Source organism: Dunckerocampus dactyliophorus, chromosome 19, assembly GCF_027744805.1.
Source record: "Dunckerocampus dactyliophorus isolate RoL2022-P2 chromosome 19, RoL_Ddac_1.1, whole genome shotgun sequence".
Taxonomy (NCBI): Eukaryota; Metazoa; Chordata; class Actinopteri; order Syngnathiformes; family Syngnathidae; genus Dunckerocampus; species Dunckerocampus dactyliophorus.
The window spans coordinates 2798029-2817024 of record NC_072837.1 but is presented as its reverse complement, the minus strand read 5'-3'; the positions used below and the strand labels follow the sequence as shown (position 1 = coordinate 2817024).

Genomic DNA, 18996 nt, shown 5'->3' with positions numbered 1-18996 from the left:
TGAGCATAGCTAACTAAAGTTTTATCACACGGATAAATATTTTATGTATACTCTCTAGCGTATATGTAAACACAGGACATCCCGTGTGCAGTGAATGAGTGTTAAGACGCCCCATGTGGGAACTATTGAGCTCTCTAAATGGAGGCGTGGACTTTCAGAAAGCAGCCTCCTTTTCTTGTGGCTACAAACACTGCTCATCCCTTTTTCCCAACATCCAGGTGGTGCGGCCCGGAGGGAGGAAGACAAATTGGTGAGCGGGGGCGGGAATGAAAGCTGCAACGGGAGGAAATATTACATAACAGAACAATCTCTCCTTGTGTCTGCGAAATGGGATCCAGCAGGAAGACACAAGCACACTAGTTTATACGGAGCTCCCAGTATGATTGTGCTGGAGGTCCGTCTTTTGATATCAACTGCTATCAGCTACTGATTTATTAGTTTTAACTCCAGTCTACCTTGGTTGTGCAAGCAACAGTGTTGTGACAGTGGTTCATTGAATTCATTCATCGGAACACTGTTTCAGCTTGAATTGCTGTGTGGGAGTCACAAGTTAGAGGACGCTCCTCTAGGGGCGACATGTGAGGTCACGGCAGGGGGAGCACACAAAACATCCACCCACCGACTGCAGTGTTTCCCACACATTCATTTATTTGTGGTGGCCCGCCATGAATAAATGTACACCGCCACAGATAGATTTGGTCCTAGCTTTTTCTTTTTTTTTTCTTTTATATAGTTAAATAAGGTTTAAAATCATGGCAAATGGTCTTTCACTTGCATAGTGCTTTGACACTGCTAGCACGTTTACCTACTGATGCAGCATCAGGAGCAACTGGGGGTTCAGTATCTTGCCCAAGGACACTTCCACACGATCACGGGAGGACGGAGGATCGAACCCGCAACCTTCAGGTCCACTCTACCGCCTGAGCCACGCCGCCCCCATGTGGCGAATTTCTTCTTATGAAACATTTCCTTCTTCTGATGACAAAAACAAAACCAAAAAAAAACCCTTCCCTCAACCCAATGCCACAGATAGATTGCTAGATTGCCATCCTGTGGGAACAACTGAACTCCAACCTTCCGACATGCACTTCCCATGTGGGTTTGTCATCAGTGTTCTGCAACACACTTTGGCAGGAAAATAAAAGCGCTTGTAAAACTTGACCACACACAGAGAAAGGAAGACTTTCAGTAACTATACTGTATGTAAACAGCAGACGTCTAAATAACACCTTCTACCTTCTTTTTTTCCTCTTATCTCTGGATCCCTCTACAGGACATAAAATATGCTTTAAATTTGAAATCATCATTCTGAGTGTTGAGTGTGATGAACCACCAAGTGAAGTGTGTGGCCATATGATTAATTACATACCAAGTACAGCACTTATCACGATATAACAATTAAAACCAGGCCGCAAATTATCCCATTACCTACGAACAATTAAGTCCATGCGAATAATATGGCTTCTGCCTGCAGAGATTTTGAAAGAAAATGTGGGTCATGTGCAAGTGCAGTGAACTAAGTCACCTGATTCCAACCCACTTTGACACCCACTGGGGGAGAGAATTTGGGAGTTCATCAGCACAGATGCTTTAAACTTCAAGGAATTCAATGCAAAACAGCAGAAGCTAGAGGTGCTAACTCGCCAAATTTCCGTTTATTTGTTATCCGTAATGACAGCGAGTTCAAAGGTCAAGTGCAGAAACGGTTCAAAAGAGGACGTCGTCAGGTTCAGCAGCCTTCCGGGTTAAAAATTGCTCCGTATTTCCTGATTATCTCCCGCCACTAATGAAGACAGAGTGAGACGAAAGGAGGAAGCAAGCCAAACAAACATACTGTACTTGTGTGTGTGTGTGTGTGTGTGTGTGTGTTGGGGAGTGACTGATGTGTGAGCTAAGTGGAATGTGGCAGAGAACAGGCATGTAGCTAAATGCCTAATTGGATTACTGTGTCACAAGATCCATGGCGTTGCCTCTGGCCTGCAGCTGCACCGCCCAATTATCTATCTACTACTGCTACATAAATCAGTACGTCCAATCCAAACAGGTCATAAATTACCCTGAAAAGCCCCTACAATTGCACTAAACATCATTCTTTTTAAACAAAGCGTTACATTAGATTAGAGCTTCGGCTTCAGAGCTAAACAAATATAATTAAAAAGGATGAGGCACAGAGGAACATCGGTTCCAGAAACATTTGGTTGATGATGATGAGGAGGAGGCTGAGGGACCATGACTTTTGCTGTAAGACTTCAGCCAGCGACAGGTCACTAGACAGCTCCCCTGGAATGTTCTGCTTATGTAAAAAAGCAGATTACAGGTTTTTCAGAGTGAGAAGTTTCATCTTTCACCACATCCTGTTGTTCGTAGCACACAGCAGAGGGCGTGTGATAGCTATTGACATGTTTATACTGACAAACATACTGTCTTTTTCAGATTTTTGGTGGAATCTGGGTTTTGACATATTGTTAAAACCAACCCAGACCATATCTACTCTGAGAAAAAACATCAGAAATCAACATATAACTTGAAGTGGCCTTGACACATGCTAGCCAAAACCTGAAGCTAGCCAAATACAACAGCAGCTAGTCATACCTTCGATATCTTCAGAAGAATTATTGATGGTAATGTGGAAAAAAATTTGATGTATTGCCAAACATTAGCCTGGAAAATCTCTCAAACTGTATCTGTGCTTATAAATGTTGTTGTTTGTCATCTAGAGGGCAGCCAAACTTTATTAGCACACACAAGCACATGAATGGAAGTTCTGGACTAGCACCAAGTACCAAACACATGTGACCTTTGATTGGTCAAACAAGGTGTCAATCATTCTAACTAACCAGGAAGTGTCGAAGTCACAACGAGATACTGTACACGTATCTTTGTCAAAAAGAGTAATTTACATACAATTAAGTCATACCTACAATAAATGTAAGTACACTTCCATTTTACTTTTACATTTTAGCATACATTTGATCATACAAAGTATATATATATATATATATATATATATATATATATATATATATATATATATATATACACACACGATATACTGTATGTATCCTACTAAACAACAGTAAAGCAGGTCTGTTTCACTTTGTTAGCATTGTACTTAGCAATATATATCATGACAAACTGACTGATCTTTCATAATACACTCATTAATGATACTAGGATTGGAAAAAATATACCTTATAGTTGCAGCGATGTATGTTTATTTCACTTGGAACTGCTTAAATGCTGTATAGTATATGGATTTACATCTTACGTAAGTAACTAAATACATATGTAGCTGATTAAATAGCTTTGTAAAACACACTGTTAAACGTAGCAACATGTCCACATGGTGACTGCTTTTACTAAACATTTGGGTCATAATTGACACCATATGTAAACTTAATAGTTACGTATATACAGGCATACAGTACATTACAGTACATCTGTGTGTGTGTGTGTGTGTGTGTGTGTGTGTGTATAGCCACTCCACCCTTTGATTAGGAGTGGGGCAAAACGCCGCCCATATCCCTAATTACAGAAGGTTCACGGTCTCCGCCTTCTCTGCCCTGCTTTGCTCTTGCACCACCTCTACCACTACCACCACCACCACCACCATCAATCTTGGAGAAATAAGTGTGATATAAATAAAATACTTTTGTTTTTGCAGGTGCTCAGGACCACAATGTGGGGCCGAGACTGGGAGGTTGTGAGGGGTATGTACCCTGAAAAGGGATGAGGTTAAACATATGGAAAATCAAAAATACGACTAGAATTGTAGGGCACAGACCTCCAGCAAGGTCAAGTGTTTCACAGACATCCACCTCCTCCATATGCCTGTCATTAAGATTTGTGTAACATTCACTGACAAGTTACTGGAAATGTAAAAAAAATGTCATAATAGATCTTTTCATGCCGTTACTTGACCCCTCCAAAAGTAGTCTTCGACTAAGACTAAGTCTAGGCTTCCCTGCTTAGCTGCTGCCCCCTTGACCCGACCTGCATTTTTTTATTGAGTGTCGCTGCTAAATAACCCGCCATGGGGCCAAAGAAAGTTACAAGTGCCAGCAATTTGATAAAGAAGGCAAAAAACACTATTGAATTGAACACTATTGAAAAAACCTGAGCAGGATGTATGGGAATTTACAGTTATTATACTTATTTCACATTGTTTTCCGCATGTGCAGCTATAATTATTTTCGATAAAATGCTTTTTAAAAAATATTTTGGGTGTCTGACACGGATTAATTCCATTTACATTATTTTTGTACATTGCGTTTTTTGGAACAGATTCATAACAAGGACAAAGGTACCACTGTATAAAAAAAAACAAGATCCAAATTTGATAATTTTCTACCGTCTGTCATACTCGACTACTCTGCCATGTCTTGCAGAAACCAGTATTTTTGGAGTTATCCTGGTTACTTGTCAAAATTGCTTGTGAAAACATATGGGAAAAAAAAAAAAAAACTTTCACAGCTTCATCCAGATCCAAAAATGTACCCAATTATTTCTTTGATCATACAAGACTCCTCTGAAATTATGTGGACATTTTATTTTGGTGTAAAGTAATCACGATTACATAGAATCAAATACAATAGTTGTTGTGTTATCCTAACTCACAAAAAAACAAAACCTCCTTGGTGGAGGTAAGATAAAAGTATTCACAAAGGCATCAGAGGTGCACTGATGTATTTAAACGGTTGCACGGCAGTCCAAAGCATCTTTAGCACTAAACAAAGACAACGGTAAATGTGACTCATCTGACGTGATGTTGTCTGCTTGATTAACTTTGTAGAAAACCACGGTTCAGTCATTTGCGAACCACGAGATGGAAGCAAAGAGGCTCAAACCAAGCGAGGTGTGAAGTAACACAGGAGTCTTATTGACAACCACACAGTAGCTACTCAATTTGCATGCATGGCGAAGAATATTCCACCATCTTACATGCGCTGCTTCACTCACTCGAAATCACTCCCAACTGAAGCAATGAGCCATTTGCTCGACAAATTGTGTAAAAGCACGAATACATTTATCACAACCGAGCTAGAATGTTGTTGATCGGAGGTTTTTATGCTCCCGACTCCTCAGTGAGTCACGTCCCCCGGTCAGAGTTTGTACTTACCTCGTCTGCGCTTGCAGGACGCCAGCTGTCTCGCTAGCCTGTCCTTATGGATTATGAGCCTGCCGGCGGCCATTCTGACCGACCAGTGATTTTTCCCACACACCCCTACAAAAGAGAGTCAAAATGGAGGGGAGCTTTTAATTGGGAGTGATGCGGGATGGTTGGTGTGCTTAAAATGCTGCGTTTTGGATCAATTAACATGCAACAGCAGCTAATTGAAAGGATATACAGTAGGTAGAATCCGCGCATTGACCCTTTCACACCAGCTATTTCAAGCATCTCCGAAAAGAGCCACAGACCTACTGATCTGATTTTTGATGCCAAGTCTTACAAAATCATTGTATTCTCTGGGTATTGAATCGATAGCAACTGGACTGTTCAGGTTGTCGTAGAAAACTGTCGTCCGAGCACGCTTCATTAGTTCGTGCTCAAAGACAAGGTGGGACACACACCAGTCACACTAGATAGGATGGCTTCACTGTAGTCTGAGAAGTTGGTGCAAGATCCTGCTTGAAACATCTTCTAAGACAACCTAAACAGTCCATTTGTGATTGATTCAATGGCTGTGGTAAAGAGCTGGTAGGCCAGCACCAACCTTTCCATGATAAAATCACAGATCGCTTTAGCCCTTAGGTCACCTCTGGTAAACTGTTTGCACTTTTCAAACGATGTGGCGATAGGAACAAGGCCCCGGGCCCTGCGCGCCGTAGCGATGCTGGTGTTTCAGGTGGCTGATAAGGTTCAATGTGTTGTGTTTTCCCTCACCATGGAGCATTTGGTGCAACTAGCACGTGAAATGTCTTCCCCTTAAAAAATGAATGTTTGTTTACAAGGGAGGTCAGGGGAAGTTACGACAGGCTGTTAACATCACAGGCAGGGGAAAGAAGAAGCGCTTGATTTGCTCATCAGGACGGGTAATCTCGCCTCATTGGAGCGTTTTTTAAAATGATCGGTTATCTGAGCTTTTTTAACATTATCGGATATTTCTGTATGATGTCTAAAATCCTCATACCGGGCCGATATTTATCGTGCACCCCTTGAAAAGACGAGGAAAAACGGCTCGTTTACATCAAATAGCCAACTCTAAGAGCTGTTTCGTTTGCAAACGACCCATCACTATGAGACAAACCATGAAACCTATTCATCTCACCTTTGACCTCACCCACAGCCATCATCTGCTTCTCAAATAGAATTCAAAATGAACAGATTCTTGCATGACATTGGACAAACCCCCCTAAAAACCTCCAGAAGTTCAATTGCAATTAGTGTTGACACGGATTTGACGTTCGACCTCATTTCTTCAGAAGTTCCACTTGGTTTATTCTTTAAAATCAGTAGGTAAGTAAGAAATACATACGTAACAACAGTAAATAATATGCAACAGAAATAAAGAACATGGGCTGGAAATTAAGCCCATAAGTGCCTTAAAAAAAAAGAAGAGGACCAACAGATCAGACTCTTGACCTTAACAACACGAATAAAATATTTTTCAAAATCAATAGATTCTTGCTTTGGCATAGAGCACTGGAATCTTGAAAAAGATCAGTTAAAGTGTCGCCTACTTGAGTCCTGACAAATATAGCAGCGAAAATATGAGTAACACGGCAATTTACCAATCTTTAGTTTAATGGGATCCAATGGTGACGCTGCTGAGTCACTAACCATGCTAGCAGTGCAACAATAAACCAAAATTAGTTGTGTTCTCATGAAGCTGAACAAGTTTTATACTTTTGGAACCCAATCTGCTTCATGTTTGGTTTGAAGGCTGTGAATAAGCAGTCATTATGTTGCTGACTCATGCTAAAAAACACAAATATAAAAACCAGCAAAATATGTTCAACGACAAGCTGTCACACAAACACAACGCCATCAAGAATTCTGTGCTCCATTACTAAAAAAAACACACAAAAAAGTACCAGAATTCTGCTCGGTGGAGTCAGGAAGGGCTGGGGTCAACAAAACAGTGATGCAATTAAAAAAAGGCACACTGATAGAGACGGGAAAAGGAAGAAGGAGAGAAAAAAATAATGTCCAATCAAATGGATGCGCAAGCTGACGTCATCGCAAGATTAATTACTGGCAGCTCCCACTTCCTTAGTGGCTGGACATTTCTTGCAGGGAAAAAAACACTCATTGATTCCACCACAACCAAGCAAATTCACACACACAATGAGTTACAGCTCTAAATAAGACATTCGCTCAATTTATCTTATAAGCTTGTCACTTTTTATCGTGGAAATGAACAACAAAAGCTAAAAGATCCCTTAAATCATTTGGTAAACAAGAGAGATGTAGCGCCGCATGTATGAATGGAAATCCCATTGTTTTAGTTCAGGCTACATGTCAAATGCAGCACAGAAATTAGCGTCCACATAAACAATGCATTTGCATGCGGTTAAGATAGAGTTCAGCCAATCAAAAGCCTGGACAAACAACTTATTCATTCTAACACCTGTCGGGGTCAGTCCTGTCAATGCACTTTCCTAACGATTCATGGTTTTAAAACCATACCGTACATAAGACATCAAGACAAGCCTAAATAATGACAAGATGTCCAACTGCAGTATTTACTTAAATGAGAGTGACTCCCATGATGCCTTTAGCTGCCCCGCAGGACGCTACACTAGTGAATGGTGTAAAGTGATGCACTTGCCTGAAGTCAATCAAACATTATTTAACAACAATTATCATCACAGTCTCCAAAACCAGCAGAACCAGCCGCAATGGAACACAAAAAGAGAAAAAAAGGGGAAGACAAAGGGGGGGAAAATATGATCAGCCAGATGATACAAAAAAAAAATGGCAGTGGAAGCAAAGGAGCAATACGACACATTACAATGATGGAATGGAATGGTGAAATTACAAGGGGAAAAATGCTGTAGTGGCTTTCTGGATTGGCTGAACAAAACTAGAACGAAGCACACAAGTGTGACTTACTAAATTAAACTCATATTATATTTACACTGGACAGTCGTGATTTAGCATTCACATGAAAAATCATTTCGTTATTCGGGCTGTCAAATGATCACAATTTTTAAATCTGATTAATCACAGTTTTCAAGTTAATTAATCATGATTAATCACCATTTGCAACTGTGTGTGAAATATGCCCGTTTTTACTGTGTTTTATTGAACGAAAGATAAATGACAGGACAGGATTATATATAATTTGTATGTAGTAAAAGCTCAAATGAGCAAATGAACCAAAAATTTGATCAAGCTAAAAGATACCACACACTTCTGAAAATCTATTTATCTAACACTGGTTCCTTTAATAGTAGCAGAACATTTGAATCACACTTTAACCGCGTTATAATGAGCAATGAGGGGCTGCATTCAAAGACACCACGTCATTTAAGTTGAATTCACGTTTTGTATGTATTTTGTGGGATTTACAAGCATACTGTCATGTTACGCAGGACAGGAGCGAGTACTTCCTGTCCTGCGCCCTTATTCTGGCGAGCGGTGCTTCCGGCGTGGTGGATAGGACTGCCGCTCCACGCCTGGTGTCTGCACAGCTGCGGCCAATGTTCATTAGCGGCAGTTAAAAGACCAGCGCCGTCGAATGTGCGGCGCTGGTTCATTGTCATTGTCACTACAACTGTACGTCGTCTCTCTACCGGTGCTGTCACGTAGAACAGTCTACTTACCTGGATTCTACCTTTTGTATTTATATTCCACAGAGCCTTTTCCTCTGTCGCTTTTGTGTTTCTGCAATGAGTAACTGCAATTGCATTATTAAAGACTCTTTATTTTTGCACGCCACTGCCTCGCCTCTGCATACTGGGGGTCACGCACGTGTTGACTTCAACTCGTGCCTGACGGATCCTGACACATACTTAATTCATTCATTTTTCAATAGACAACCCGTTCACTACCGGCCATTTTAAACAATTTTGACTGATCTTTCAAGGCACATAAAATATTGTGTTCTATGGCTATATAAACACGTGTGTGTGTGCATGCGTTAATACAATGCGTAACCCTGTGCACGCTACACTTCTCCACATTCTTCCACATCCTCCTTGCTGTAATGTATGTTTTTTCAAATTCACATGCCGAGGTCTTATCAATTGCACTTCTGTCATCTTGTGGCCGTTTTTATTATTAAAACTGTTCCAAAAGCGACTTCCATTAGTGTGCAGTTGCGTCGTCACCTCCTTTTGCCTCTCTCGCAAAACCCCCCGTAAAAGACGTATAAATATGTCTTCGGGATAGGGCGTTTGAGATTAGAAAAACTTATAAATACGTCTTTGTTATTGAAAATTGCACTTCCGCATTAAGAGTTAAAAAAGTGAGCGATAAGAATATCCACTGACTGTTTTTCTCCGTGACTCTGATTCCATCTGTCCATCGATGAATAATGTAAGATTATCATTCATTAGTGGTGAGTAGCTATACATTTTATAATTGAAAATGTGTTTAATAAGTATGTGAGGCATGCTGAAGTGAGACGGCTGAGGATTTCGTCATTCTTATTGCAAATGCTGATCTGAAATCGGAGGAGAACGTCAATGTCAAGCTGGCAGGAGCCGTGTGTCAGAAATAGACATTTTTATGGGCGTCTCAATTACTCGCTGATTTCTCCATTTGCTGGTAACTCCCATGGAAAGCGGGGTGCTGCTGTATATAAAAAAAAACAATGGACAAATTTATCACATTTACAGTATATAAGCCTTTTACAGGAACTGCATTTGGTTACCGTTCTTGAAAAAATTGTAAAAAAAAAAAAAAAATTGTGAAACATATTTGAGACATATTTTTACAATAACAAAGGACAAGTTCATCAAACATTATTGAGGCTTTTATAATCCAAAAAAACATATTTGGCTAATTCAAATATGTAATATATATGCCAGCCATTTGGATAAAAACACAAATAAAAAGAAAACACAATGACATAAAATCAAAACAAAATATTTTTGTAATAAAAACATGAAAACAGGTCAAAGTATGGCCATAAAAAGGCCACACGTATGCCATGACACAGCTGCATGAAGCAATCAGATAGCTTCTATACACTTCGCAGCCAGTAGAGGGCGTATTTGTGTGGCATTTCTATGGTAGGCTGTAATGCATTAATCAGCATTACAGGCTTTTTTTTTTTTTTTTTTACAGTGGAAAGATTTAAAAAACAAACCTAAATGAAATAAAACAAAATAAAACAATCCTAAAAATGTTGCACTACTCATCTCCATGTCCAAACTATAATTGTAATTCAAGATTCTCTGTAATTTGTGGTAACAACTGGCACAGATAAAAAAAAAAAAACTGTCTCGGTGCATGCGGGTTGAGCACATGTGTGTTAGCCTGAAAGCCCTCCCTTAATTACACAGTGCAAGGCGGCGGAGGCTCAGATCTGGATCATCTGTTACATAAATTCCCTTTTGATGGAAAGTTGGGCTCCATGTCGGTCAATGCCAGGTTAAAACACGCCCTGAGACGGGGAAGCTGCCGCTCCCTTGTTTCGGGACACATTCAGACACAAAAGATGCATGTGTGCATTTTTTATCCATTTGACTGTGTATAAGAGAAAAGGGTTCATATTGAAGTGTAGTATTTCTTCAGAGTGACCACATAGTTGTAGAGAGTAGTGGCTTGCGAGAGGCAATACGTTTTTGTTAGAACAATAAATTATTGTATACTTTTTCACCATTAAATAAAGATAATTAAATTAATATCTGTGTTATCATAAATAGGGTGTCCAAACTTTAAAAAAAACTAATCTTGTGTATGTGTATTACATGTGTATTAAAAATATGTATGAAATGTTCACCTTTTGTTTCAAAATCAGTGTAGGTCAAGTTATGCTACGCAGTCAAATACTGTATATTTAAAGACAAAACATCCCACAAAAACATCCTCAGCTTTTCATTTTAATATTTTTGAGAATACACTGCCGTCCAATACTACGAGCCGGTAGTGGTCCTCGAGACCACTATTGTTTTTCTTGCCGTTTTTTGACTCATTTGTCTTAATCTACATCCACAATTTTTCCAATCACTAATTCCCTACTGCACTTTCTCCTCCGTAAACGTCAGCTTTACAGATGCCGTGTGTGCTCTGCGGCGGTGTGTGTTGTGTTGAGGACATCTGCCAAGGTGACGATAATCACAGCCTACCTGGAAGAAGAGCATCTACACAAGGTGACGGATTTGTTTGTTCCATTAATCGATTAATCGAGGCACGACGCGTATTAGACTGAGGGCCAGTATTGGAGGAAATACAGTATGGTCTCCCGGTAACCCCCCGTGACTTCATCGAAGAGCTTCCTGAAAGTCCACAAAGTGGCAAATTACGTGCCATATGTGGAGCACATGTCAGCGGAAAACATCTGCAGGATAATGAGTCAAGGCTGAACGGTCATAATAGCTAAGATGATCTGGACTTTTTAAAAAGAAAAAAAAAAGAATTTGAAGGGTGATATTGCAGTGATAGGCGGTGACAACAGCCATAGAAAGACGGGAGGGAGCAAAGAGCAACATTCCCCGAAATAAAACAACAGATGGCAGCTCTCACTTCCAAGAACAGCAAAGTCGTATTTATAGACGAGGTCTTTGAAGGAGGCTGCGGACAGCCTAAACTTTAATATGCGTCTTACAGAACAGTTAGTACAGGGATAAACACGGCCATTTTCTTTGATTTAGCAACAGCGTTCATGTAACTTAACTTTATGGTTTGAAAAGACATCAGTAAGTGACAAGAAATTCACTAGTTGTGCCTGTCTTTGCCAAAGTGTGACAGATCAGATAAATAAAAAACACGCTGACGTAACCTAATTCACAAGATTCATTGCAACAATAGCTACCCCCTCTGACTACAGGATGCATTCAGGTACAGGATTTTGAGTTGGTCACTTGAGATTTGGTAGCAATCAATCTTTTAACTGAAAAATGGCACAATTTTGCAACGTCAACAAAGATGTGGTTTGCTTTGTAGCCGGGGCCATTTATTTACTCAACTGCAGGGAAGTGTGATTTGAAGAAAGGTAACTCAAACTTAACTCAAACGGGGGGCCACTGGAGGTAGAGTCTGGCTGAGGCAGGGACACATCAAGTATTCAGTCCAGAATCACATTTCAATCAACTGACTAACTTGTCAACAAACACCACTGGCAGCACAAGCTTGAGTTACGGTACACCATGAGTACTAAAATATGTAATATTAAGGCATCCCTAACATGACGTGCCCAAGTTGATCTGTAGTTGGGCAAGAAGTAGCCAAAACAAACACATATTTTTTCCCCTTTTCTGTGCATTCTAAAGAGAGAAAATGAGTTAGCATGATGGCACTAACAATGGATGCCATGGGACCCACCTATTTCGACAATAAAGCCCTAAAAAGCCCTCAAAAAAGGGCAACAATGTTCCATTTACATAGCTGACTTGTATATTAACAAAGCTACAGTGACGTTGTTATTGTCACAGCTAACACGAAAAACTATATTAATCTGGCAGAGTAACACAACCATGGTTTCCGCTACATGGAATTGATTGTGGCGGCCCGATAACCTTAAAAACACACACCTTAAAAATGAATTTGAAAACAATGTTAAGTAATATATTGTATGAATGTATATACTATATATGCTACGTAGATACATATATAGCTTATTATTTACACACATATTGACCACAATTATTTTGAAAACAATTGAAATTATTTCACTGTGCTTTATTTTGAAAAACATGCACCGCAATCGCCTCTCTGCCGTGTCGGCATTTGCTCATGTCACGGCACTAGCGTCTTGTGTTGACGTTCACTGTTCACTTCCTTATTATCGTGCCAATAAAAAATAGTGCGTAAAATCTGTAGTCAATTGACAGCAGTTTGTCACATGCGAAGCCTGCCTGTGCCAGCGACTACGATCGCTCACGTTTCAATCTCATTCGACTTTCTGGCGTTTTTTACCCATTTGCATTGCCTCTCTGGTGGTAGCTAGCTAGATCACGGGCAAGCTAAAAGTGGCATCACATTCATGCTAACTTACTTTTTAAAGTGTCACTTAACGATCTTCCTCTCTTGTTATCATTATAATCTTTATGGCTTGTCTTCCAAATACAAAAAAAGATACATCGAGATGCATTGACAGTCTTTTTTATCATCACATCGCAGGCCTCTGAATTGTAATCGCATTGTATCGTGAGGTGGCAAAAGATTCCCAGCCCGTAAGAAATATGATATCTTATTTTTATTATTTTTTTGAAATCTTAAAAAAGATACAAAACAAAGCAATACAAAAACAACGCAACCACCGCCACATGGAAGCAACTGCACAGACCTCTGTGAAGATTCACACAATGTTTAGCAGACACTAATTATGGAGCATGAATGACAAAGTGGTCATAAAAAAATCAGTCTCACTTCATTTCCACTTAGCAGCAGAGACTAAAAAAAGGAACATGAGGGCGAGTGAGAAGGAGGCCTACACTTTTTTTTTTAACTTTGTGCATGCTTCTGGTCTTGCTCAATAATCTTTCGATAATACTGACAAAACTGTGGCATTTCGCTAAGCCTAATTTGGGATTGAAATGCCAAAGCACATGAAGAAATACGAGTCTATTGAGGGTTTCCTTGCAGAACTAACGCTTTTTTGTGTGGGTCAGGTGCTAAATGTGCCTGCCTGGCTGCGTCAGGGCAGGGTTACACCGTCCACGTCACATCTGCACACTGACACTCTGTACCGTACTGTTCTTGCACACACTCTCTATTCGCCTGTACGCACGCATGCAAGGCGATGGCAAACAAACAGGCTCTTCCGCACGCTGTGGATTCATGCAAATGTAGTCTTATTGGTGGAGTGGTTGAGGTTCTAAAGGTGAGGGAGACTCGCTCACCCTTCGACTGGGAAAAAAATGGCGCCAACCTCAGGCCAACCTTAAACTCCAACTCACAACTGGTATTTTCTATTTAATACAGAGCAGAGATTATAATAAAAAAGTATTAAATGTGTCTCACAATCTGTGAGTTATTCACCGGGGTAGGCACGTAACAGGTAAAAATAACAGGTTCCTTTTATAAGGTCAGCTGAAATGAAACTGCTAACTGCCTTTTAAATGGCATTGGCGCAACTATATGAGGAAAAAAATACAATAACCTCATCCAAATTGAAGAAAAACATACCAATTTGGCCCATGTTGAGATCTCAGGTACTGGTACAAATTAGAACTGGGACTTGTGTGACTGGTGGCGGCGGAAGAGGGAAACTATGAATCCAACATCCTCATCATTGCACACATACGCATCATTTTTTGCTGCCCTCGGGCTCCTCTTGGATAATTTGCGTCACCTTGTTCTCTTTCATGGATGTGTTGAATGCAGCATGGTTTTTGCAGTTCCCCAATCACTGACTGTGTTGATTTAAAATCCAGTTTTAGGTCCTAAAAATGGGCAAAAAAAAAGAGCAACTCCAAAATCTCACTGGATTTTTTGCGGGTAGCCCACACAGACACAGACTGAGCCAATGCTGGTGGCTGTGGATGCCTGGCCCTGTTGAACTGCATCGGTAGTGATTCAATTTTGGCTAAATGCAGCAGTTTAAGGTTGGTAGTCTCAGCGGACCTGTCACTGCCCCTGTAATCAATGTGTCATGTACGTGCTATTAAGGCTTTGAGCGCCGCCATTTAAATATACACTCAATAAAAATATAATCGCCACACTTTTGTTTTTCCCCCCCATTTTTCATGAGCTGAACTCAAAGATGTAAAACATTTTCCATGTGCACAAAAAGGCCCATCTCTCTCAAATATTGTTCAAAAATTCATAATTCTTCCACCTCACAGGTTCGGCATCTGATAGACAATAGCACAGATAGATAATTGCACAGATGTGCCTTAGCTTGGCCTCAATAAAAGGGCATCCCAAGCATGCCATGTGTCACATATCCAGTGAGTATGCTGTCCATGCAAGAACTGGAGTGTTTTCAGCTTCCAGATTTGGCAACATGGAGGCGTGCATTATCATGCGGTCGTGGATAAGTGGCATAACAACGGGCCTCGGGATCTCGTTACAGTATCTTTTTGCGTTCAAAATGCCATCAATATGCCTGCCCATACCATAACCTCACCACCACCACCGCAATGCAGGTGCATACTCACAGGACATGTCACCCATTGAGCATGTTTGGGATGTTCTGGATCAGCGGTTAAACTGCACATTTTGGAGTGGCCTTTTATTGTGGCCAACCTAAGGCATACATAGTCAGCATCTTGATATTCCACACCTGTGAGGTGGACGAATTAGCAGTTATGAATGATCACTAACAGATTTAGACAGATTTGTGAACAATATTTGAGAGCGATAGGCCCTTTGTGTGCAGTACATAGAAAAGTTTTCGCTCTTTGAGTCCAGCTCATGGAAAATTGCAAAAGTGTTTTTCACTTGTTTTGGCTCTTTCGTATGAGATGAGCAAACTAAAGAAATGAAGGGAGGGGAGGAAACAATGAGGAAGGGAGCTCAGAATGCAGAAGTACACTTCCAGGGCTTGTGGCTTCAGTCAAGAAAGCTGGGAAATATTTGCGGTGATAATAACCCACAAGGGCCCAGTTTGTAGTGATCCAACAAACCCTTTATTTACCGACCCACTGGGATCGCTCAGTCTTAAAAAAGACCAGACGAAAATAGACGGCATACAGTCAATGGAGGGTGAGGACTCAACAACTCACTCAAGGTATTAAGTGGGATTTCAAGGCATTTCTGGCCACATGTAACTTACATCGACATTAAATTATGCAGGTAACGATAGCCTGGTGGCCTTTGCGAGCTACCACTCAGCAGCTCCTTCCAACTCTTCAAAAAGCTTGTAAAAATCTTGTTAAAGACTTCCAATTTTGTCATCTGCTGCTTCCCAGAACTGTTGTTTTGGTTCTTAGGGGGAGCGGCAGAAAGAGCTAAAACGGAACCAAAACAAACAGTTCTAGAAGGGATATCACAATTGTACCAAACTTGTTTTTTGTATCCTCTCTGCATTTCTACTACCAAAACGTTTAATTGCTTCCAGACATGGAAAAGACAATTTACAAGAAGGAAAAGAAGTCAGGAAAGAAGGAAGGAAGTAGGAAGGCACTCCTCTGCAATGCATATCAGCTTAATTCACATTATTAAAAGTACAACAGAAGAAGAAAAACGCAACATAGTCACACTGCTCTGCAAGTCTCCTGGTGCCATCATTTCATAACACTGCATTACTACAACCTTTTTGGGTTACTTTGTTTATTTACAAAAGTGCGCCGTTATAATTATGACAATTTGTTTTGAATTTTATTTTATATTAGTAAATTTAATACGTAGTTGTCATTTTATGTATTAGTTGCTGAAGTACAGTCATCCGTCGTTTATGGCGGTTAATTGGTTCCAGACTTGACTGTGATAAGTGAATTTCCGCAAAGTGGGATTCCTTCTTTATAAATTTCTTTATAAAATTCCGTAGTTAGAACATTGAAAACCTATTTATGACCTTCTAAATATTTTTTTAACATTATTAGAGCCCTCTAAACATCAAATAACACCCTCATAGTCACCTTTACACTCATATTACTTAAAATAGTAGACAAAATAGGAGTAAATAAAGCCTGTTGTGAGATCATTCAAACCTGCAATGAAAGCCTGTTGTTCCGCAAATCAAGTCTGATCCTTGTATGTCTCACTGAACATTACAGTAACAGTATTGACACCTAATGACCATGTAGAATACTACATTTCTCAATGTCTTTGAATGTATCTTTTGAATGCCTTATTTTTGTATTTTAGTTCATCTAGTCCTTTTTATGCTTGAAAATGCTTCATTTAATAAAAAACACATAATATATTTGTTTTTTTTTTTACTCATAACAGGCCGTATTAAACTACAAAACAGCATGATTTATTAATGAAGATATTTTGAAAAATTGGGATAGAGTGAAACCCCAAAATTCAAACAACAGCGTGGCGATTGACGACTGTATATCCAAAGTCCCTTGCGAAGATGTGATAAAACGCTTGCTAAAATGTGTACAACGCTTTCTTTTGGGAAAATCCTGAGGTTCTGAATGCAATGGAACTACAGTACATGTTGGATAAAAGCAACAAGCTGGCAACAACATTTCACTACAACTTTTCTGTCCAGGAAACTATTGGTATTTTTTTTGCAGCACCAGCAGAGGAAACAGAAGGTAACAGAGAGGAAATGGATTATTACGAGGAATACGGCAGATGGGGTGAAGTTTGCGTCAAAGTTTTTGAAAGAATGACAGATGGCTTTGCAGGACAGCCAACAAGGCAGACTAGTACAGCGAGGACTTGCCAAGTTGTTCTGGGACCAACTGGTGGAAACACTACAGAACTGATGGTATTCCAAGACATGAAGCAACACCAAAGACAGAACCAAACAAGTAAAGTCCTAAAATGACCCTTGACCATGAGTGAGTGACTTTGTATATTTAGTTGAAGGCTTTGTTAACTTTGGAATTTCAGCTCAAGACGTCTCTTCAAAACATCTGGAAAACGGTGGTTTTCTCCAGCAGACCAGAACGGTTAGCGTGGGGCGTGCAAGCTTCAAACTGGAGATGGAACTGCAGTTCTGAAGAGTTCCTAAGTGTGACAAGTGATGGCCGGATGAGGATTGTAGCACTAACGCTCTCCTATGAGAAAGGTAACGATGTGTCAGAATCATTTTTTAAACTCGTCTCCACATAAGAGACGGCTGTGCAAATGTTAAAAAAAAAAAGAAAGAAAGAAAACAAACAGTTAAAGATGCAGCGAGAAAAGTCGGAACACAAAGGTTGGTTTCAGGGCATTTTTGAGACGGAGGTGTGAGGTTTGCTTTCCTCGGGGAACGTCCACATTCCTTTGGAAGATTGAAAAAACATCCTCCCGTGCATCTTCTCATAGCGACATGGTTGGACAACATCACTCACAAGACATTTAATGCAGTTTTTGTTTGAACTGTTGTATTTCCTTCAACTACAAATGCACCACTAAGTACACCACTGGGCATCCTCTGAGCCTTTATTTATTTTGTCTACTAAAAAAAAGTCATGATTGTAGGCAACCAATGCATCCCACTGAGCGTCCCCTTATTGTCCATCCATCCGTTTTCTATGCCGCTTATCCTCACTAGGGTCACGGGCATGCTGGAGCCTATCCCAGCTGACTTCGGCCAAGGGGTACACCCTGTACTGGTCAATCGCAAGGCACATATAGACAAACAAACATTCACACTCACATGGACAATTTAAAGTCGCCAATTAACCTAGCATGCATGTTTTTGGAATGTGGGAGGAAACCAGACTACCTGGAGAAAACCCACGCACACACGGGGAGAACATGCAAACTCCACACAGAGATGCCCAATGGAGATTCGAACCCAGATCTTTCCAATCTTCTGACTGTGTAGCCAACATGCTAACCACTCGGCCAATGTGGGGGCGCGTCTCCTTATTGTGTGTTATATAGTTTATAAGTAGCATAAAAGTTCACAAGTACAATCATATAGTTGAGCGTTTATTTATTTTGTCCACCACAAAAACTAGTTATGCTCGGTTGTAGACAACCACAATGTATTCCACAGGCCATCCTCTATTTTATATGGTACAGTTGATGGTACGTTGATGATTCAGATGATTTGTTTTTTGTCTAAACTTTTGCTAGTCTGTTTGCGCTGTACTGGATCGCTCTGTGGAATCAAGTGGCACCCTGTATGTTTCTGACTCACTGACTCACAGCATTTTTTATTGAGAGTGACTGCAAAAAACTTGTTGCCAAAAAGTTGCCAGTGCCAGCAATTTGATAAAGACGCCGTGAGACACTATTGAATTCAATCTTGCCAGGATGTACGGGAAGTCCGCATCAACAATAATTTCCATCCATTTATCATTTCAAATTATTTTGCATTATTTTCT

The 18996-nt window shown here is 40.2% G+C and overlaps 1 protein-coding gene and 2 long non-coding RNA genes across 4 annotated transcripts in view; 2 read left to right on the top strand and 1 right to left on the bottom strand.

The window, feature by feature from the left end:
- usta (uronyl 2-sulfotransferase a) overlaps positions 1 to 18996 on the bottom strand; it is a 61100-nt gene that overhangs the window by 30376 nt on the left and 11728 nt on the right. The gene's annotated exons all lie outside the window — the stretch shown is intronic.
- LOC129172200 (uncharacterized) lies at positions 2852 to 12176 on the top strand. Its single transcript, XR_008566948.1, has 3 exons — positions 2852 to 2928; positions 3665 to 3710; positions 11161 to 12176. It is a non-coding gene; the product is annotated as an uncharacterized LOC129172200 (long non-coding RNA).
- The window catches only part of LOC129172199 (uncharacterized), a 30615-nt gene continuing 28343 nt past the window's right edge, over positions 16725 to 18996 (top strand). The window contains exons 1-2 of the long non-coding RNA XR_008566947.1: positions 16725 to 17487; positions 17570 to 17747. This is a non-coding gene — a long non-coding RNA (uncharacterized LOC129172199). The remainder of the gene's footprint in view (positions 17488 to 17569; positions 17748 to 18996) is intronic.